At 37.4% G+C, this 22,532-nt stretch overlaps 1 protein-coding gene across 15 annotated transcripts in view; it reads left to right on the top strand.

Moving 5' to 3' along the window:
* MAP2 (microtubule associated protein 2) overlaps positions 1–22,532 on the top strand; it is a 308,386-nt gene that overhangs the window by 48,831 nt on the left and 237,023 nt on the right. The gene's annotated exons all lie outside the window — the stretch shown is intronic.

The raw sequence follows: 22,532 nt of genomic DNA on the forward strand, positions 1-22,532 counted from the left end.
CTACAGCAGGACCTAGGAGGTAGAAGGAGGTATAGTACCATATATATTTAAAAGTTTGCTTTTATCACATATGTTTTCATTAAGAGACCTGTACAATTTTATATTATGATTTACCACCCCCAAGTGTCTAAATTTTAATTTAAAATTTTATACTTAGGGATATAGAAACAGATAAAGATAAAACAGAGATGTATAGTTATCTACTCTTACAGTTTTGGCCTGCCAGGCAAAAAGTTACAGGAATTATTAATAGAGCTCTCTGAAGTGTTTATGAGACTAGTTTGTGATGTATTTAATAACTATCTTAGATATGAAGTAACTAATGAAAAATTAGAACATAGGAAATAGAACTAAAATTATTTATCACTGTCTTAATAGCACCTTATTAAACAATGACTAAATACATATTTGTATCCTTGTATTTTACAGCATATATTTTTAAAAATTATCACATATTACTTCTTAAGGTTTCACTAGGAGAAAACGTGATTATTTCTAGCTTACTGTATTTATTTGCCTTATGCAATCTTTGTCTATTTCTGTGTGGTTTCACCACTTAAGGATCTACCCCACAGTGCTCTACTCACATTCCACAAACCTGATTCATGTTGTTTTCTAACATTGAACCGATCTGAGGAGGCAAACTTTAGAAATAGTACTCATTACCTTAGATGCTTTCTATAGTGGTTTACCCAAGGGGAGCTTGAGATATGGGCATACTGTCAGGTGTTGAACTAAAGCAATTTTGGCTACAACTGATTTGTGGTTTGATCTTTGTAAATGTACTTAACTTTGGTCTAAGTTTTAGGAAGTCACTGCAATTCAGTGGAGCCAAATGTGGTAAGTGCCTAAAGACAATGACTTTACTGCATATGTTTTGTCAGCTGGATTTTTTTTTCTTAGATAGTGAAAGTTATGAGTCATTTGTATAATTTATGTTACAGCATGATAGGAAGGTAATTATATCGCTGTTAAAATAATTATTTATTGCTTATTCCATCAGCCCAGGAACAATGCACAGTCTATAAAAACAGATTCTCAATGCTGGTTTCTGACAAATAGTATTCCATTACATTCTAATATAATAGTATGGACCATTATATTCCATAATCTCCTGCTTTGAAGATCAGTATTGTTATAAGAAAGAAAGAGAGGGGAGAAGTATATTATATATGAGTGTGTATGTGTATGTATTACAAAAATTAACTGTTCGTATAAATAACAAAGTATAACTTTATTACACCACAAATACTAGGACAAACGGGTGCTACTTAAAGCTCGAAGTGGGTGATTTTCAGGCAAATAAAATAAAACCATATTTTACTACACAGTGAGTAAAATACATGGAGATTGTTACTATGTGCATACATATATACAAACAATTTAAATCTATAAATAGGCATGAGGAAAGCATATATATTTTTCTCAATTGAACAATATTATTTCTGAATCCAATTTGGCCAGGATTTATCTTCTCCCTCCTGCCAGAGATAATTTCAAATATCTTTTTCACTTTTTGCAAGTAATGGGTTTTCACTCTAGTATTATTCTTGATTGGGTGAAAGCATTATTTTCCTACCTAATAATTTTCTATGTGTATGAAGAGGAATGAGTTTTAGCTCCATTTCTTGTCTTAATCCTGCAGTCTGGAAAATTGATTTATAGTTAGATATCTTTAAACACAATCTGTTACAATAAAGTAATTTTCTCCCGTCATGAAGTTTACATAAAAATGGTAACATCCTACTGTGTGTTTATACATGTACACAAATCACAAGTCAGTGAAAGTGAAACCGTCTTCTAATCAGTTCTTAAAAATGCATATTTGTAAGATTTTGTCTTTATTCATGGTAAAAATATATAAACTGTGTATAGAATTCTCCTCTTGTTTTTATTTATTTAAGCCACAGTATACAACTCTGAACTGAAAGGCCAAATACTCCCTTTCATCTCTGCTCAATGCAATTGTCCTGAAACTGCATTACTTTATAATATTAGGGAAAAACACAGTATTTGAAAAAATAAAAACATTTAGAAATAAATGTTTAGCAGGGATATTACTATTTCATCTAACGGTACATATGAGAGGAAAAGCTTCATAAAATGTAAAATCAGAAATTATATAAAATAGTGAAGTACAGCTTAGGGGTCAAATCAATATTGTTATGTTCAAGTAGGAAACAACCATTTTTTGTTTGAAGAGCAGGCAATAAAAAAATTCAGCCTATTTGAATGACTGTTCTGTTCTATTAATGTATCAATTCTAAATAAGCATCAATCTTTGTATCTATGTATTCTAGTTTTTAATGCATATTTGACTTTAACACTATGTAATTATGTCAACTTGTATGGAATATATTTATAGTACTTAAGTACAAGAAATATGAACATGGTGGATCACAGTTTAGCAGTATTCCAGAACCTTCTATGAAGAGTCTCTAGAAAAACTGTAAATTTCTTTTCTCTAGGAAAAACTGATGAGAGGTCAGTTAGTACATGCTGAATGTTTATTAGACAAAGATTTCCATTTCTCTCTTTCAGAGAAGACAATTTTAATATAACTCAAAATGCTTTTTTTTATTTTAGATTGAATGTATTTTACTATACTGGGAACTTCTTATCTAAAAAAAAAAAAAGAAAAAAAAGTTTCTTATCATCCAGAATAGAGGAAGGTGCATCTAGAATAAACACTTAGAAAATACTTTAAAAATTGGTATTAATTTTAAGCCAAAGCCTTCTCGAGAACATGATTGTGGATCCTAGTTTTGGAAATGAGAGTTCTGTCCATCTCAAAGTGATAGCAGTCACTTAGAAAGAAGATCTATTGACCTCTGACATAAGATTGTTTCCTTTACTTTGGAATTAAACATCTCAGTAAACCGATGCTGAAGAAAGAGATCCATTTACAGAAAGTGCTAAATTAGTCAAACCTGTAGTAGTCCTCCCCACAATTTGTTTTTCTTAGTTTTTTTTTTTTTCATCATTCTACTATACGTATAATTCAGGCTGTAATTTAGGAAATACAATGCTACTTGCCACTAGCCATCCTGAAAGTGAAATATAGTATCCTGGTCAGAGCCCTATTTCCCTAATGGTGATTAAAACTGGGCAGAAAGCCCAATGTAATAAAACAGTCTCCAAGCTTTTTCACCAACCTTGGTCTGGGAAAAGCAACATTAGAGATTTTATGTCTTGAAAAATATACAACGTCCATATGATTAAGTGCTCTTCATTTTCTTCTCAACCACAGGGTGCACATTCAGGCCTTAATTGTGCCAGCTGTTCTCTTAACCCATCACCTAAATATTGCTTTTGAATATAATCTGTCTTGACACAAAGCCTTTTAAGTTTTCTTTATTACAATTTATCTTTCTTATACTAAATTAAACTTCATTTTCTCATTTGAGAAAAGTGAGCTCTTTGGAAAAAAAATAAAAACAAAGATTTTTTTATTCTGCACATGTAAAGGCAATTCCTTTTTCCTGTCTTAATTGAATTCAGTTAAACACTCAAAACCTTCATCACAAAGATTGGCTGAGCTATTTTTCTTTTTAAAGAAGGCCAAGTCTTGTTGGCACCCATGACGAAGACCATACTGTGAGAGGGCAGGCTGCCAGCAGGTTTAACATTCAAGTCCAGAGTTTGATGATGTCTTCCCCAAGCTTCATCAAGAGTCTTTCAACAGAGCCACCTTGCAGGCCATTGGTGTGGGTACTGCACAAGTGTTAGTTTCTGTGCTTTTCAGAAGATTTGGAAACAATGAAAGTGATCCATTCACTTTTTCATATACAAAAAATTAACGATGGAATTGGGGAAGCTGAGTGAAGGGTATACCATAACCTGGGTCACTTTTGTAACTTCTTGTGAATCTTAAACTATTTCAAAAGAAAATGTTATATTGAAAAAAAAAAGCCACAAAAATGAAATATGAAGAAGCCAAACTGTAGTACATAAATATGGCTCTATTAAAAAAATAAAAAATAATGACAGAATAAAGAATACATCATGATTTTTTTTCTTTCCATTGCTTTAGCCACATGTGTAAAAGGCTCATGCTATTCCTAAAACCCTTTACAATTGTCTTTAGTGGAGGGCACAATAAAGAACATTAGGCTATTTTTTAACCAAAGGGAAATAATTTTAAATGGATATTTAAGTCTGTCTTAATCTCTACCTATGCTTTCTTCTCTTCCCCCACCTCTCTCTCCCCTTCTCTGCATCCCTTCTAACATTTTTCCTTCTTTGTCTCTCCACTCTGACAGTTCTGGTGTTGAAAATACTAAAGGTTGGATGTGGTGGCTCACACCTATAATCCTGGTTACTCTGGAGGTTAAAGTGGGAGGATCACTTGAGCCCAGAAGTTCAAGACCAGCCTGGGCAACAAAAGTGAGGCCTCCTCCATACAAAACATTTAAAAAAAAAAAAAAAAGCCAGGTGTGCTGGTGCATGCCTGTAGTCCCAGCTACTGAGGAGGCTGAGGTGTGAGGATGGCTTGAGCCTGGGAGGTTGAGAGTACAGTGAGCTGTGATAGGGCTACTGCACTCCAGCCTGGGGGACAGAGTGAGACTCTGTCTCAAAAAATAAAATAAAAATACTAAAAATACTGGTAGATTACCCTTATTCTATTGTATTAAGAAAGTGCTACTTGGGCTAAAGTTTTGTAGCACCTGATTAGGATCAGTTAGGTGTGGGGAAAATAAAATGAAAAACAAACAAACAAAAAATTCTGGTAAACACATCATTATTGCTAATTACCTGTAAGAGAATGACATCAATTTTAGTGGTTAGGAACCCAGCCTCTGAAATCATGCTTAAAATCCCTATCATGCTCTCTCCTGTCACTCTTAGCAAGTGACTCTCTGTGCCTGATGTCCTTATCTTTAAAATGGAAATGACCATAATATTATCTACCTCATACATTTATTTTAAAAACTATGTGAGTTAACGCATCCAAAGAATTCCCAGCATAGAGCAGCACTCAGTGATTATTAGCTTAATTATCTAATTGAAGACAAATGTTTACTACTGCCAAGTTTAAAATGTATCTGGATATTTGAAATACAATTTACAAAACCTCACTATAGAAGAACGTGAAACAGGAGCAGTAAGAGATAACATAGTTGTGTCATGGACACCCAGCACATCACAGCTGCTGCGACTCTCCTGTTGCAGAGTCCACTTTCTAAATATATGTAGGGCGGGCATACATAAATAATTTAGGTTTTTGATGTTTATCATACATTATTAAAATACCAACTTCTAGTGACTGCTTCAACTCACTATAAGGTTCCACATTTTTATTTTGTTGATATGTCTCCCATTTCCACTCTAGATTTAATTATCTAAATAGAAATGTTTTAATTGATGTCCTGTGATATTTGTTTTAAATTTGAAGGAAATTGCCCATATTTTCATCAGACATTCTCCCTCTAATGAAATAGGATGGAATTAAATAGGCTGTATAGATTCTTCCAGGGTTTGAAACAACTTTTTTAAAAGGTGTCTAACATTTACCCAGTCACACAGTTTTATTGGCCTGCCTTCATTTAAGTAGTTTTATTTGTTGAGAATCAATTAAGAAACTGTTTTAAACAATGAATAAAGTAAATATTCATTTCTAATGTGTTAGCATATGTGTATTCATTTTCAAATTACAAAAGCAAGTGATTTTTTTTCTTCCAGAGTTGGACTTCAATAAACATGGAGTATTTTCTACCATGGAAAATACATTGGTTTCTCTTTTAAGACTGATCAATTTTTTCCTTATATGGTTGTGCAAAAAAACATGTATCTCTCCTTTTCATAAGGTTCTTTATTTAATTAAAATTAACAAAAGAAGGGATTTTGTGGGGTTTTGTCGAAATTGGCATAGGAACCTGCTGAAATATTAATACTCTGCATCACTTATATAAAATTTCATTACCAGAACTTCAATGACATTTACATTACTCTATTAATGCAATTATATTTTGTCATATTACTATTTGCTTAATAGATAGGAACTATGATAATAAAGGTAATTTTTTGATCAATTGTCTAGGGCTAGGCAGTAAGTAAAGAATGAGCTGGAAATCAGAAATTCAAAATAACATGGTAGTTAGATTTGCTTCATTAATTTCTAAATCTTAAAGTAACAATGTTGATTTCAGCATTCTCAGAACCAAAGGCAGGATATATAAATAAGCCAACAAATTATAGAAAAATTCAGAGATTCTGTAATTAAATGTAGTATACCTGACCCCTGACTTGAGATAGAAAATAACACAATTTTGAACTACATAAAACAATATTTTTAGTCCTGTGTTTATTACCAAAAATAAAAGTGTCAAATAAAAATTTAAAGTTTTTAAATTACATTTTAAAAGACTTGGTAAATTATAACTTTCTTCAGCCTTAGCAGATATAATAGCCGAACATTTCAACTGTTTTAAAATTATGCATCAAAATAAAATTGAGTTGCTAGTAGAAAGCTCAAATGGTTTTGCACAACTGAGCCTATAAATGTGTTTTATTGCTGCTGTTTCCCATGTTTTACTTAAATAAGTCACATAAATTTGTTTAATTAAAATGTGACAGTTTGGGCTGCATTCGACATTTTTCACAATTTTCCTCATCATTCCTTACCTAATAATGTACATACTCAAATAGCTGATAGGCTTCTAGCTAAATATGTACATTGACTAAGAGTAGTTAATATGAAATCAGTAGATGGTCACTGTGTCAAAGAGGGAGAGCTTGATAATGTTCTGCCAAGGATGAGGGTCTTCCTTAGGAGAGTGACAAATAGAACTTTAGAATATAATAATGTAGTCTACTAGACTAGTAGACTCCACTTAGTACTATACCCTTTAGCTTTATTAACTGGGACTTTTTATTCCATTTGGAGGGAAACTATTAGGTTCTAGCTTATGCAAGGAACAATAAGGCCATTGTATACTTTTTGTTCTTACACATTTAATTTTGAATAGTGTTGAATTGCTGGCTGAGTCTATGGATACCTGGAAAAAATATTTAAAGATGCTTACAAGCTAGCGTTGCTTTTTGTTGTTGGAATCACATTATTTTCCTTAGTACCTTGCAATTAAGATGATCTAAAGTTGGTTGGTTGTTTGTTTGTTTTCTTTACTACATACTGTATGTTCTAGTCCATGAGTAGGATTTGCCAGACATGATGCTGCTTTATGTATCAGCCATTTTGTGTTGTTTAAAGTTAATAATAAGATTTGATATCAGTATTTATCTATAATAATCAGGCTCTTTCACCTGTAAATAGAAAAAATTTAAAAGAGTTTAGACGAAAATATTAATGCATATACAATATAAAAAGTCCAGAAGTCCTGTTGGTATAGGGATGGCAGGAACCAGGTTTACCGTTGTAATCATTAGCTTAGTCTTGTTCTTCTTTCTTTCTCTTTCTTTTTCTCACTCTCCATCCCACTGTTTCCCTCCCTCCCACTCTTCGTCTCATTTTCTCTCCATTTCCCTGCTCTGCTTCATCTGGAAATGTTGGGTTCATCATAAGGCTCTTACTCCGTGGTGAAAAGAGATACCAGTACCTTCAAGCTTACAAGATTGTTACATGTAGTTAACTGAGATGAAAAGAGACCATCTCCTGTACAGCCTTCACGTATCAGGGAAGACTCTTTTTGGCCTGTGTTACAAATTGAATTTCGGTGAGACTGACTCTGACACAGAGTGTAGCTTACTGAATGTTTCTTGGGATAAATGCCCATGGAAGGGAAGGAGAAGGAAACAGGAACGGGCAGAGGGAGAACTTGAGCTGCCTTGCAACCCAGTGACAACATCTCCCAACAGAAGAATGCTTTTCAGCTTGCCTCCTATTAGGAGAAGATGGTTCAGCCTTCATACTCCTGCATTGATCCATCACTGGATGTGGGCTACCCAGGGAAAGGGAGGCAATCTCTGAAGGGGCCCAACTACTGAGCTTTCTCTACTGACAGTAACTTCCTGTGGCTAGGACATTGTTTCATTGATGGGGGAGTGGGCGGTACACCAAAGTGCCACTCCAGCCTAATATGGCTTGAATTCCCAGCTCTCAACCAATCAGTGTCCCCAAGAAATGGAGTCCATGGATTGACCTATACTATCCTATGGCTGAGGCTGGGGTAGGATTGGACTGTGTGTGGTCAACCACATCTAAACCACATGAAATTGGCTCCCCACAAAAAAGATGAATTTGACTCCAGATGAAGGAAGGGAAATGCTGAACTGAGATATACATGACAACCTCTGCCTTAGGTCACTTAACTATGAAGCCAGCTTGTCTTTAGGTTTCTAAATAAAGGGAATTATGATAGTAGAATACATTTTTATTCAGAACATAGAATTTGGATATGTTTTATCCCTAAACCCCTCTTCTTCTGTGTTATTGAGCATGTATTAGCTCACCATATAGCATGCATAAAAGGACAGCCAGCTTCCACGAACTTCTGTTCATATAGAGTTGATGATGTTACAGTTATTTGTGAGTTAAAATACATGAGAATTCTCTTCATTTATTTCAGAATAATGTATTCCTATGTGTATGTATACATTTATTTTACTGTGAAACTTCTTTTTTTTTTAAGTAGAACATCTTAGAAGAGAATGCACACTAGGAAAAGCTGGGGTGATTAGACCAAAATCTCAAAGACAGCAGTAGAATCAGTGTTGACACTTCACTATTCATACTTAAAAAGTAATATTTGTAGTTCTGTTGTAGAGACTGATCATGTGTCTTAGCTCTCTTACTAAATGGTAACTCTCTGAGGGCAGAGTGCTATGCTTGCTTTCTATCTCATACAGTATAGATATCCAACATTACACAATATAGACATGAAAAAATGTTTGCATAAGTGACTGTCAGTAAGTTAACTGTGCTGATTTTAAAAAAATTCATAGTCGTTGTGAGAATTAAGGTTAAAATTCAGTGAAATAATGTCACCATCAGAAATCCAATGTCAGCAGCATTGACTTCAGTGTTAATACATTTTAACCTGTGAGAGTCAGCCTCTCTAAAAACTATGTCAGTCCTTTCCCCTTTGACACATGTAGCAATATGTGTTCAGGTTGATATATTGGTCATAGGAAGTGAGCAGATTTTTGCAAACATATTATTGAATGAAGAATTAAGCCCCCATTTTATACCAAACTTTCTGATAGGCTCTTAACACACATTATCTCATTATCTCAAAGAACTCTGGGAAATTATTACCCCCATTCTAATGATGAAAAAACTGAGACTCAGACATATTTAAACACTAACTGATAGAAAAAAGTCTTAGGATTCAAACACGTGGCCTGGGCTCTTTCCATTCTACCAGCTATCTGGAATTTTTGCCTGTTTCTGTAAGATTAAACAATATTTGTAGTAAATAAATCTGAATACTAATATACTACATGATAGTGGTCTGTTTAAATGAACTCTCTGCATTTTACAGAATCATTGCCTGTTTTTGTGAAATATTACTGCCTTAAACATACTGCATTTTATCTTGTCATTCTTACAGCTGTCCTGTTGATTAGGGCAAAGTAGATTTTAGTATCTTTTTTAGAACATGACATTTTATGTTAACAAAGCGCTGAGTTTAGAACTAAAGTCCTGAAATTGTCCTCAGGGCTTTGCTAAGTCTAGATTATTCATACAACACTAATGACTGTAAACATGATCTGAAATTCTGCTTTTAGAAATATTTTCTTAATGTGAATTTTGTGCAGCCACCACAGAGAAACAAATTGTGTTTGCTTATACTTTTATTATTGGCTGTAATACATGTCGATCAAAGACAATTTGTGAATACAGAAAAATGAAATGTCTGAAAGAAGAGAAGAATGTGAGTGTTATAAAGTGTACCTTGTTTTAATGTTTATTTTATTACTGGTCGTGATACCTGGATTCAATGGTACAATTACCCTTTGTTTAAAAAAAGGTATTTAGCCTGGGCAACACAGTAAGACCTTGTCTCTAGAAAAATAAAACAAATTAGCCAGTGATGGTGGCCTGTGCCTGTAGACCCAGCTAGTCAAGAAGCTGAGGCTGGAGGATCCCTTGAGCCTGCGAGTTTGAGGCTGCACTAAGCTATGATTGTGCCACCACACTCCAGCCTGGCTGATGGAGCGAGACTCCCTCTCTTAAAAATTTTTTAATTTAATTTTTGTAAAAGATGTTTTTAAAATTCCTTATTGTATTTTGTTGGTACAGTCTACCTATTATGAGTCTTGTTTATCTACAAGAAAAATGATTTTTGAAATTGGAGGCAAAAGTGTAATAATTTACTGTTCAGTTTTGCTTGTGACAATGCCAGAGTTTGTGTTAGTTTTTGGAAAAATTTTCAAGTCACATGAGCATCTTTTGCCTTAAAGAGCACACACCATTTACTTTTATCCATCCTTTCATCATGGGGAAGATTAAATGGAACACATGGAGCCAGGAAAGGTGGGTGACAGCTGGGAGAAATTTTCTTAGAGGCCTCAGAGCACTTCCAGAGGATTGATTTGAATCCATTTTCTGCCAGTTCCTTTAGCTTTACCCAGGTTATCATCCCTGCAGGGAGCTGGGAGCTGTATCTCATTGAACTTCTGATATGTTAGACAACCCTAGAGCATTCCTAAATTTCCTTAAGCTTGATTCCTTTTTTAAAAAAATAGAGGTAAAAATCTTTACCTCCTCTATTTCTTCTAAGAACAATATAAAGAAAATGCATTTGCATTTGAAAAAAATGATTTTTAACTTGTGAGGGCCATTTGTGTTGACTTAGTAAATTGACTTCCCCCTGAGTGCAGCAGAAAGGCACAGACTGACTTTTTACAGCACTGAACGTTTAGTGGTAGGTGGTCGGTGATTTATATTTCATTACCAAGAAGTCAAAGAAAATGGCCAGGCGCAGTGGCTCATGCCTGTAATCCCAGCACTTTGGGAGGCCGAGGCGGGTCAATCACCAGGTCAGCAGTTCGAGACCAGCCTAACCAAGATGATGAAACCCTGTCTCTACTAAAAATACAAACATTAACCGGCATGGATGCAGGCACCTGTATTCCCAGCTACTCGGGAGGCTGAGGCAGGAGAATCGCTTGAACCCGGGAGGTGGAGGTTGCAGTGAGCCGAGATTGCACTATTGCACTCAAGCCTGGGCAACAGAGCAAGATTCCATCACAAACAAACAAACAAACAAAAAACTTATCTTTCTCAATGAATTTGCTTGGGGGCAAATTACTGCAAATCAGCGAATACTTATTTTGTGCTTTTATTCTGCCTTTTAAATAACCTGGCCTTCTTGATTTGAGATTGGCTAGAAAATAAGGCCTCCTCAATTATTTAAATGTCTATTGTCAACTATTAGCAATAGTGAAAAAAGAAATCTTCTTAAAGAACTTAAATGTGCTATCTCTGATCCCAAAGGCACACTGAAATCGGGCCGATGGAAACGCGATAGCAGTTGTGCACCATGTTTGCAACTGTGGCAGACACACAACAGAAGTTAGTAATTGGGCTGCTCATTACAGACAGGGAGAGGTCTGTTAACTTTCTGTAACTGCTGGAGCGTGTCTATAGTTTCTTTGCTGTGGCACTAGATTCATCAAGTGCTGAGTCCTCCTAGAAGTGATGGGCTGACCTGCTGTACGGACTGATTCTGACTGTCTTCATGTGAGTCACATTGGGCAGCGTTTTGGTGGTACCAGACTGCTGTCAAAGCTTATTTCCCTCTCTGTTAACTGTTTGAAGATTTATGTACCAACAGGAATTTAATCAGTGCTGTACTTTAAATAATTTTGTGCTTGGCTCAAACAAGAAGAGTTAATCAATTCATTAGGGGTGGATTATAAGCCCCACCTCCTATAACTTTTTATTTTTATTGTGTCAGAAGTTTGGAAATAAAACACATGTTATTATTGAAAACATTTTATTGAATGAGGATTTCAAAAATTAGGTCATTTCTTTTCCTTTATTTCTGGATTGTTTTCTCCTGCATGACATTTGACAATTTGTCAAGCAAACAATTGAGGATAGCCCATTACCAAAGATTACCTGTCGTTGGGAAGCAGGTGTCACGCTGATGAATCAGAGCCAGATAAATCTAGGCCAACAGAGGTATGTCTGCTTATAGAACTAAGCAAGACTTTCTATGTGGAAGAACTAGAAGACCAACAGATATAAGCTGTTAATTTTAGTGTTGGCACCAACACTGCTACTATAACCCCACACTAGTCTCCAAATATTTTTGTGCACATTCAAAATTCACATGAATTTGTCATTTGCACTTTCTAACTTAACAGTCCTGTGGTTAATCTGTGGCTGGACAGTTGTAGATCAGGGATCTGTTAGTTGGAAATGTTCCCTTCTGAAAGGGCAGAAGGTTAGGGCCTAGCTTTCTTGCTATGATAAATGTCTTTTCAGCTTCTGCTTCTTTCTTGTTGCTTAAATTGGGGATGGAGAAAGCTCCCAACTACCATTCATTGTCTAACCTCATACCCTGCTTTATCTTCTTCATAGCAGTCATCATTCTCTTAAGTATTTATGTTCCACTATAGGAATGTAAGCTTCAAAAGTGCAGGAACCTTGTTGACAACTTCTTCACCACCATTATATCCCAGTTTCTAGAAAAGTGTCTGCTTTGCCCTGAAGTACGTCTTCAAAAAATATTAGTTAAAAGAATGAATAACTAACTTCCTTGTATATTCTATTTGCTTGGGAAATCTTTTTTTTTTTTAATGGAGTCTTGCTCTGTCACCAGGCTGGAGTGCAGTGGTGTGATCTCACCTCACTGCAACCTCTGCCTCCCAGGTTCAAGCGACTCCCCTACCTCAGCCTCCTGAGTAGCTGGGACTACAGGATTGCGCCACCATGCCCAGCTAGTCTTTTGTATTTTAGTAGAGATGGAGTTTCTCCCTATTGGCCAGGATGGTCTTGATCTCCTGACCTCATGATCCGCCCGCCTCAGCCTCCCAAAGTGCTGGGATTATGGGCATGAGCCACCACACCCAGCCTAGGGAAAACTTTCTTACAGTAGAATAAAGATGCAGATATGTCTCGGTTCACAGTCAGGCTGTAAACATTCTATTTAGGTGTTCAGCACCACTTCAATTATACTAAAGATGAAATTGGTCAGATTAGAAATTTAACCACCATTTATAATGTTTTGCTTGTGGTTTTAAATACGTCATTGAAAAATTACAAATATAAGATTGTTTGTATGTGAATTATAGGGGAAAATGTAAGTTGATTTAAGCTATTTTCATTCCAATATAATACTTTCTGCTCCAGTGCTATTTCGGGGGAAAATTAAAGCATTAACTCTTGATTAGTACAGTTGAAAGATAATGGAATCTGAGGAAGTACTTAATATGTAACATGGATTAACAGCAGATCTGTGTCATAGATTAATATTTTCAGACTTATGGGAAACCCTAACTTTTGCTGCAGCTATATTTGTTCCAGACATGGGATTTCCTTTTGTAGTGTATAGATTCCATTAGAATTCTGAACGTTTTTTGGTCCCTTGTATGTGACATGAAATGCAATAATAATATTAAAATGGATGAAAATATACTTTACAATAAATAGGTCTGAAGTCAATTCTCGTATACCTCTTTTGGGGATTTGCAATTTCATTTATTAAATTATGCAGAACCTTAGTTATAACAGCAAAACAGAAGGAGTTACGTACACCTGGACTCACCCGAGAGAAAGCCTCTGACTCAGAGAATTGGGTCCAGAAATCTGTGGAATGCTCCGTTTTGGCTTATTAGTAGTGCATTGCCAAAGTTTTCAGGAAATTAGAGCTTTGGGGAACAGATTTACTTTATTGTCAAGGATTGCCTATAGCTGTACATTCCTTTGAAATTCAGGTTTCACTCAGATGACAAAATGATGGTTTGGTAGGCCTAGGAGGATGTGTACTTTCCAAATTGGAGAAAATCTAGGTTGTGGTATTAATCTTAAAAGCACCCCAATGTTAGACACAGCTGCCTGCCTGACATGTGCCTCAGGTTTATCCTACATGTTTACAAAGCTCAGTTGTAAATCTGAGTATTAATGAGAAGATGTTCCATGAAAGATTTTCAACAAATAATTAATAATGCATTCAGTTAACCATAAAAGCATTTCAAGGAAAAACTCAGACTTTGAAGACAAATGATTTGAATAAATGGATAAAAATAAGCTTAGGGGCTTTTGCAGATTCATCACTCTGTCACTTCATTATCCACGTAAATACAGCATTATTCAGATGCATTTTAACTTTCAAATAACTCATACTTCTTATTGCTGTTTTTATCATAAACCTTGAGTAGGGTAGCCTCTTAAACTATTTATATACCTAACATTGATAAAATAAAAATTAAAAAGAAGGAAAAACAAAAGGAACTTGGTTGGGAATATGTAAGAACTTTTTGCCATACATCTTTGAGGTAATGGCAACAAGTTTCTTTAAAAAATAAATATTGTTGGATTCCTGGGCAAGATGGCCAAATAGGAACAGCTCCAGTCTGCAGCTCTCAGAGAGACCAACGCAGAAGGTGTGTGATTTCTGCATTTCCAACTGAGATACTTGGTTCATCTCAATGGGACTGGTTAGACAGTGGGCGCAGCCCATGGAGGGCGAGCAGAAGCAGGGTGGGGTGTCGCCTCACCCAGGAAGCACAAGGGATCAAGGAACTCCTTCCCCTAGCCAAGGGAAGCCCTGAGGGACTGTGCCGTGAGAGACGGAGCTCTCTGGCCCACATACTACGCTTTTCCCATGGTCATCGCAACCTGTAGACCAGGAGGCTGCCTCGGGTGCCTACACCACAAAGGTCCTGGGTTTCAAGCACAAAACTGGCCGGTCGTTTGGGCAGACACTGAACTAGCTGCAGGAGTTTTTTTTTTCATACCCCAGTGGCACCTGGAAGGCCAGTGAGACAGAAGCATTCACTCCTCTGGAAAGGGGGCTGAAGCCAGGGAGTCAAGTGGTCTAGCTCAGTGGATCCCACCCCCACAGAATCCAGCAAGCTAAGATCTGCTGGCTTGAAATACTTGCTGCCAGCACAGCAGTCTGAAATCAACCTGGGACACTCAAGCTTGGTGGGGAGAGGGGCGTCTGCCATTACTGAGGTTTGGGTAGGTGGCTTTCCCCTCACAGTGTAAACAAAGCTACCAGGCAGTTTGGACTGGGCAGAGCCCACCACAGTGCCAAAAAGCCACTGTAGCCAGACTGCCTCTCTAGATTCCTCCTCTCTAGCCAGGGCATCTCTGAAAGAAAGGCAGCAGCCCCAGTCAGGGGCTTATAAATAAAACTCCCATCTCCCTGCAACAGAGCACCTGGGGGAAGTGGGGGATGTGGGTACAGCTTCAGCCGACTTAAACGTTCCTGCCTGCCAGCTCTGAAGAGAGCAGCAGATCTCCCAGCACAGTGCTCGAGCTCTGCTAAGGGACAGACTGCCTCCTCAAGTGGGTCCCTGACCCCCATGCCTCCTAACAGGGAGATACTGCCCAGCAGGGGACAACACACACCTCATACAGGAGAGCTCTGGCTGGCATCTGGCGAGTGTCCATCTGGGACAAAGCTTCCAGAGAAAGGAGCAGTCAGCAATCTCTACCATCCTGCAGCCTTTGCTGGTGATACCCAGGCAAAGAGGTTCTGGAGTAGACCACCAGCAAACTCCAGCAGACCTGCAGAAGAGGGACCTGACTGTCAGAAGGAAAACTAACAAACAGAAAGGAATAGCCTCAACATCAACAAAAAGGACAACTAAGCAAAAACTCCATCTGAAGGTCACCAACAGCAAAGACCAAAGGTAGATAATCCACAAAGATGAGGAAAACAACAGTGAAAAAAGGCTGAATATTCCAAATACCAGAACGCTTCTTCTCCACCAAAGGATCATAACTCCTCGCCAGCAAGGGAACAAAACTGGACGGAGAATGAGTTTGATGAAATGACAGAAGTAGGCTTCAGAAGGTGGGTAATAGCAAACTCCTCCGACCTAAAGGAGCATGTTCTAACCCAATGAAAGGAAGCTAAGAACCTTGATAAAAGGTTAGAGGAATTGCTAACTAGAATAACCAGTTTAGAGAAGAACAGAAATGACCTGATGGAGCTGAAAAACACAGCATGAGAACTTCATGAAGCATACACAAGTATCAATAGCCAAATCGATCAAGTGGAAGAAAGGATATCAGAGATTGAAGATCAATTTAATGAAATAAAGCGTGAAGACAAGATTAGAGAAAAAAATAATAAAAAGGAATGAACAAAGCCTCCAAGAAATATGGGACTATGTGGAAATGCCAAACCTACAATTGATTGGTGTATCTGAAAGTGATGGGGAGAATGGAACCAAGATGGAAAACACACTTCAGGATATTATCCAGGAGAACTTCCCCAGCCTAGCAAGACAGGCCAACATCAAATTCAGGAAATACAAAGAACACTGCAGAGATACTTCTTAAGAAGAGCAACCCCAAGACACATAATCGTTAGATTCACCAAGATTGAAATGAAGGAAAAAATGTTAAGGGCAGCCAGAGATAAAGGTTGGGTTACCCACAAAGGGAAACCCATCAGACACAGCAGATCTCTCTGTAGAAACCTTACAAGCCAGAAGAGAGTGGGGGAAAATATTCAACATTCTTAAAGGAAAGAATTTTCAACCCAGGATTTCATATCCAGCCAAACTAAGCTTCATAAGCAAAGAAGAAAGAAAATCCTTTGCAGACAAGCAAATGCTGAAGGATTTTGTCATCACCAGGCCTGCCTTAAAGCGCTCCTGATGGAAGCACTAAATGTGGCAAGGAAAAACCGGTACCAGACACTGCAAAAACAAGCCAAATGTAAAGACCATCGACACTATGAAGAAACTGCATCAACTAATGGCCAAAATAACCAGGTAGCATCATAATGATGGAAATCAAATTCACACATAACAATACGAACCTTAAGTGTAAATGGGCTAAATGCCCCAATTAAAAGGCACAGACTGGCAAATTGGTTAAAAGAGTCAAGACCCGCTGGTGTGCTGCATTCAGGAGACCCATCTCATGTGCAAACACACACATGGGCTCAAAATAAAGGGATGGAGGAAGATTTACCAAGCAAATGGAAAGAAAAAAAAAAAAAAAAAGCAGGGGTGGCAATCCTAGTCTCTGATAAAACAGGCTTTAAACCAACAAAGATCATAAAAGACAAAGAAGGGCATTACGTAATGGTAAAGAGATCAATGCAAAAAGAAGAGCTAACTATCCTAAATATATATGCACCCAATACAGGAGCACTCAGATTTATAAAGCAGGTTCTTAGAGACCTACAAAGAGACTTAGACTCCCACACAATAATAGTGGGAGACTTTACCACCCCATTGTCAAATAAGACAGATCAACGAGACAGAAAATTAACAAGGATATTCAGGACTTGAACTCAGCTCTGGACCAAGCAGACCCAATAGACATCTATAGAACTCTCCACCCCAAATCAACCAAATATACATTCTTCTCGGCACCACATAGCACTTATTCTAAAATCGACCACATGATTGGAAGTAAAACACTCCTCAGCAAATGCCAAAGAACACAAATCATAACAGTCTCTCAGACCACAGTGCAATCAGATTAGAACTCAGGATTAAGAAACTCACTCAAAACTGCACAACTACAGGGAAACCAAACAACCTGCTCCTAAATGACTACTGGATAAATAACAAAATTAAGACAGAAATCAATAAGTTCTTCGAAACTAATGATAACAAAGACACAATGTACCAGAATCTCTGAGACACAGCTAAAGCAGTGTTTAGAGGGAAATTTATAGTACTAAATGCCCACAGGACAAAGTGGGAAAGATCTAAAATTGACACCCTAACATCACAATTAAAAGAACTAGAGAAGCAAGAGCAAACAAATTCAAAAGCTAGCAGAAGACAAGAAATAACTAAGATCAGAGCAGAACTGAAGGAGAGAGAGACATGAAACACCGTTCAAAAAAATCAATGAATCCAGGAGCTAGTTTTTTTGAAAGGATTAACAAAATAGATAGACCACTAGCCAGACTAATAAAGAAGAGAGAAGAATCAAATAGACACAATAAAAATTGATAAAGGGGAGATCACCACTGATCCCACAGAAATATAGACTACCATCAGAGAACACTATAAAACACCTCTACAAAAATAAATTAGACAATCTAGAAGAAATGGATACATTTCTGGAAACATACACCCTCCCAAGACTAAACCAGGAAGAAGTCGAATCCCTGAATAGACCAATAACAAGTTCTGAAATTGAGGCAGTAATTAATAGCCTACCAACCAAAAAAAACCCAGGATCAGATGGATTCACAGCCTATTTCTACCAGAGGTACAAAGAGGAGCTGGTACTATTCCTTCTGAAACTATTCCAAACAATAAAAAAAGAGGGACTCCTCACTAACTCATTTTATGAGGCCAGCATCATCCTGATACCAAAACCTGGCAGAGACACAACTAAACAAGAAAATTTCAGCCCAATATCACTGATGAACATTGATGCGAAAATCCTCAATAAATACTGGCAAACCAAATCCAGCAGCACGTCAAAAACTTATCAGCCATGATCAAGTCGGCTTCATCCCTTAGATGCAAGGCTGGTTCAACATATGCAAATCAATAAACGTAATCCATCACATAAACAAAACCAATGACAAAAAACACATGTTATCTCAATGGATGCAGAAAAGGCCTTTGATAAAATTAAAAACCCCTTCATGCTGAAAGCACTCAATAAACTAGGTATTGATGGAACGTATCTCAAAATAATAAGAGCTATTTATGGCAAACCCACAGCCAGTATCACACTGAATGGGCAAAAGCTGGAAGTATTCCTTTTGAAAACTGGCACAAGAAAAGGATGCTCTCTCTCACTACTCCTATTTAACATAGTATTAGAAGTTCTGTCCAGAGCAGTCAGGCAAGAGAAAGAAATAAAGGGTATTCACATAAGAATAGAGGAAGTCAAGTTATCTCTGTTTGCAGATGACATAATTCTATATTTAGAAAACACCATCGTCAGGCCCCAAATCTACTTAAGTTGATAAGCAACTTCAGCAAAATCTCAGGATACAAAATTAATGTGGAAAAATCACAAGCATTCCTATACACCAATAATAGACAGACACAGAGCCAAATCTTGAGCAAACTCCCATTCACAATTGCTATAAAGAGAATAAAATACCTAGGAATAAAGTTTACAAGGATGTGAAGGACCTCTTCAAGGAGAACTACAAACCACTGCTCAAGGAAATAGGAGAGGACATACACAAATGGGAAAATCATTCCATGCTGATGGATAGGAAGAAACAATATCGTGAAAATGGCCATAGTGCCCAGAGTAATTTATAGATTCAATGCTATTCCCATCAAGCTACCATTGACTTGCTTCACAGAATTAGGAAAAGGCTACTTTAAATTTCATATGGAACCGAAAAAGATCCTGTATAGCCAAGACAATCCTAAGCAAAAAGAGCAAAGCTGGAGGCATCACGCTACCTGATTTCAAACTATACTACAAGGCTACATTAACCAAAATGTTATGGTACTGGTACCAAAACAGATACATAGACCAATGGAACAGAACAGAGGCCTCAGAAATAATGCTACACATCTACAACCACCTGATCTTTGACAAACCTGACAAAAACAAGCAGTGGGGAAAGGATTCCCTATTTAATAAATGGTGTTGGGAAAACTCGCTAGCCATATGCAGAAAACTGAAACTGGACCCCTTCCTTACACTGTATACAAAAATTAATGCAAGATGGATTAAAGATTTAAACATAATACCTAAAACCATAAAAACTCTAGAAGAAAACCTAGGCAATACCATTCAGGACATAGGCATGGGCAAAGACTTCATGACTAAAACACCAAAAGCAATGGCAACAAAAGCCAAAATTGACAAATGACAAATGTGATCTAATGAAACTAAAGAGCTTCTGCACAGCAAAAAAACTGTCATCAGAGTGAACAGGCAACCTACGGAATGGGAGAAAATTTTTGCTATCTATCCATCTGACAAAGGGCTAATATCCAGAATCTACAAGGAACTTAAACAAATTCACAAGAAAAAAACAATCCCACCAAAAAGTGGGCAAAGGATATGAACAGACACTTCTCAAAGTAAGACATTTATGTGGCCAACAAACATATGGAGAAAAGCTCATCATCACTGGTCATTAGAGAAAAGCAAATCAAAACCACGATGAGATACCATCTCATGCCAGTTAGAATGGTGATCATTAAAAAGTCAGGAAACAATAGATACTGGAGAGGGTATAGAGAAATAGAAATGCTTTTACACTGTTGGTGGGAGTGTAAATTAGTTCAACCATTGTGAAAGACAGTATGGCGATTCCTCAATGATCTAGAACCAGAAATACCATTTGACCCAGCAATCCCATTACTGGGTATATACCCAAAGGATTATAAATCATTCTACTATAAGGACACATGCATGTGTATGTTTATTGCAGTACTCTTCGCAATAGCAAAGACTTGGAACCAACCCAAATGCCCATCAATGTTAGACTGGATAAAGAAAATTTGGCATACGTACACCATGGAATATTATGCAGCCATAAAAAAGAATGAGTTCATGTCCTTTGCAGGGTCATGGATAAAGCTGGAAACCATCATTCTCAGCAAACTAACACAGGAATAGAAAACCAAACACTGCACATTTTCACTGATAAGTGAGAGTTGAACAATGAGAACATGGGCATAGGGCAGGGAACATCACACACCAGGGCCTGTCAGGGAGGTGGGGGCCAGGGAGAGGGATACCATTAGGAGAAATACCTAATGTAGATGACTGATGGGTGCAGCAAACCACTGTGGCCTGTGTATACCTATGTAACAAACTTGCATGTTCTGCCCAGGTATCCCAAAACTTAAAGTATAATTAAAAAAAAAAAAAAGCCAGCTAAATCCCACCAAAACCAAGATGGTTATGAGAGTGACCTTTGGTCATCCTCACTGCTGTAGTCCTACCAGCACCATGACAGTTTACAAATCCCATGGCAATGTCATGAAGTTACCCTATATGGTCTAAAAAGGTGAGGCATGAATAATTTACCCCTTGTTAGGATATAATTGAGAAATAACCATAAAAATGGACAACCAACAGTCCTTAGGGCTGCTGTGCCTATGGAGTAGCCATTCTTTATTCCTTTACTTTCTTAACAGACTTGCTTCCACTTTAAAAAACAAATATTGCCATCTTCCAAAGTTTTTGTCCCACTGAAAACACAGAAAGAACTAAAAGATTGAGATATTTTCATTTCAAAAATTTATCATTGGTTTTCAAGTTTCTTCAAAGCATGTTTTCCCCTATTGTTTCTGCCTGAATTTGAATATGCCAGAACTCCTTAGAGAATTATATAGGTAGGAAAATCCATCAGTGCTCTAAACTTAAAAACAAAAGATGAAAAAATAATATATGCTGGCCATATATATGTATATATTCCACCTTATCTGTGATTTTTGTTATTTCTTTGCCTTAATAAAAGACATTGGTAAACAAAGCCGCCCGAAGTTTGGACTGGGTGGAGCCCAGCACAGCACCGCAAAGCCGCTGTAGCCAGACTGCCTCTATAGATTCCTCCTCTCTGGACAGGGCATCTCTGAAAGAAAGGCAGCAGCCCTAGTCAGGGGCTTGTGGATAAAACTCCCATCTCCCTGCGACAGAGCGCCTGGGGGAAGGGGGGGATGTGGGTACAGCTTCAGCCAACTTAAACTTTCCTGCCTGCCAGCTCTGAAGAGAGCAGCAGATCTCCCAGCACAGTGCTCGAGCTCTGCTAAGGGACAGACTGCCTCCTCAAGTGAGCCCCTGACCCCCGTGCCTCCTAACGGGGAGATACCTCCCAGTAGGGGATGACAGACATCTCATACAGGAGAGTTCTTGCTGGCATCTGGTGGGTGTCCCTCTGGGACAAAGCTTCCAGAGAAAGGAGCAGTCAGCAATCTTTACTGTCCTGCAGCCTCTGCTGGTGATACCCAGGCAAAGTGGGTCTGGAGTGGACCTCCAGCAAACTCCAGCAGACCTGCAGAAGAGGGACCTGACTGTCAGAAGGAAAACTAACAAACAGAAAGGTACTGGATATTCAATCTTTATAAGCTTAGTTTTCTCCTGGGAATAAAAATGGTATGTGCTGTGTTTGGTCTTTGTGAGGATTAAATCAATAATGCATCTGACAAACTTTGTAGAATGATTGAGTTGTATTAAACACTTAATACTTATTTCCTATAATTGTTGTTTTGTATTAGAATGGTACTCTAGCCTTCATAAAACAAATTCCATGATTTAGACATTTGAAAGTTCTTCATTTTCAACTGACACTCATTTATTTCTAGTTACTGCATCACCTAGTCATTTTATGTTCAGTGTTGTGACAGCAAATGGTGAAATAGTTTCAATTTCCCAGCATGTAACTGGCCTTCTTTAGCCTTAACTTTCTTTTCCAGCATTGTTATGGCAGCTACAGCAAACATGTCAGAATACAGAACATTCCATTAAGAGCCTTACCTTGTGC

Source organism: Pongo abelii, chromosome 11 (assembly GCF_028885655.2).
Source record: "Pongo abelii isolate AG06213 chromosome 11, NHGRI_mPonAbe1-v2.0_pri, whole genome shotgun sequence".
NCBI lineage: Eukaryota > Metazoa > Chordata > Mammalia > Primates > Hominidae > Pongo > Pongo abelii.